The 1235-nt window shown below is 46.6% G+C and overlaps 1 protein-coding gene across 1 annotated transcript in view; it reads left to right on the forward strand.

The window, feature by feature from the left end:
* LOC104498953 (triple functional domain protein-like) overlaps positions 1-1235 on the forward strand; it is a gene marked incomplete at its 5' end in the record, with an annotated part of 36732 nt that overhangs the window by 12170 nt on the left and 23327 nt on the right. The window lies entirely within an intron of this gene.

The following is a 1235-nucleotide window of genomic DNA, read 5'->3' on the forward strand; positions in this document are numbered from 1 at the left end:
CGGCTGTTACATATATATACTGGGCATGCCCATCAGTTTGTTAGCCAATATCCCATCGGCTGGTTTGGTCTGGCTATCCTGGCTGTGGAAATGAGCCCTATCCTAGCCAAACCCAGGACATTAACCACCCCTTATTCTATACCACCTACCTCATGCCCAGATCCACTACTTCACCTGCTTTTTATATATATTTATATACAGAGATATCATTCCTTTAATCTGTGGGCCATCCCTCTAATGTGTCTGTTGCATTCATTTAATCCATGACTTTCAGGCTCCATCTGTCGTAACAGTCTCAGGGCAGGAAAGATGGTGTTAGGTTGTTGCAACCTGCATACAGAGCTCAACGTTGGTGTAGGACTCCCCACAGCAGCCTTCTACCATCCATGTTTTCTGCAGTGTGACAGGACCCATCAGTGAACAGGGCATATTGCATCTCGTTATCTGGTAGTTTATTATCTGGTAGCCTCTTCAGCATGTGTTAACTTCTCTTACAGTGACATTCTGAAATCTTTGCCCCCTAGTCAATTTGTGATTGCTTCCAAGATTCCAGAGTGGCCAGGATTCCCTTTGGAGCCTGTTGAGTGATCAGCGCAACACACTCACTCCATGTGGCATCAGTTGCATGATGTGCAAAGAAGACCCTCCCTTTGAACATCCAACCCAGCACGAACAGCCAGGGTGCTAAGAGGAGCTGTGCTTCAGTTCCGACCACTTCTGAGGCAGCTGAAGTTCCTTCATACGCTGCCAGTGTCTCTCTTTCAGTTGGAGTGTAGTGGGCCTCAGATCCTCTCTATCCTCAACTCCTAAACCCCACGGGTGGACTTCAGGTCTCCCTGGGCTGTTCTCCCCAGCTGAGCTGTAGAGCACATTTTTAACATCTTGTCCTGCCTGGAGGGGCCCAAGGGCTACAGTGTGAACAACCTCCCTTTTAATTTGTTCAAACACTTGTTGCTGCTTAGGGCTCCATTTAAAGTCATTCTTCTTTCAGGTCACTTAATAGAGAGGGCTTGCTGTCAGACTGTAGTCTAGGATGTACATCCTCTGGAAACCCACAACATCTAAGAAAGCCTGTGTTTCCTTTTTCTTAGTTAGTGGGGACATAGCTATCTTGTTGATTACAGCCATTAGGGTTTGGCAACGTCTGTCTTGCCATTTCATTCCTAAAAGTTGGATCTCCTCTGCAGGTCCCTTTAATTGTACTTCAATTTATAGCAAAACCAGCCTTCAGCAGG

Source organism: Buceros rhinoceros, unplaced genomic scaffold (genome assembly GCF_000710305.1).
Source record: "Buceros rhinoceros silvestris isolate BGI_N320 unplaced genomic scaffold, ASM71030v1 scaffold15278, whole genome shotgun sequence".
In the NCBI taxonomy this organism is placed as follows: Eukaryota; Metazoa; Chordata; class Aves; order Bucerotiformes; family Bucerotidae; genus Buceros; species Buceros rhinoceros.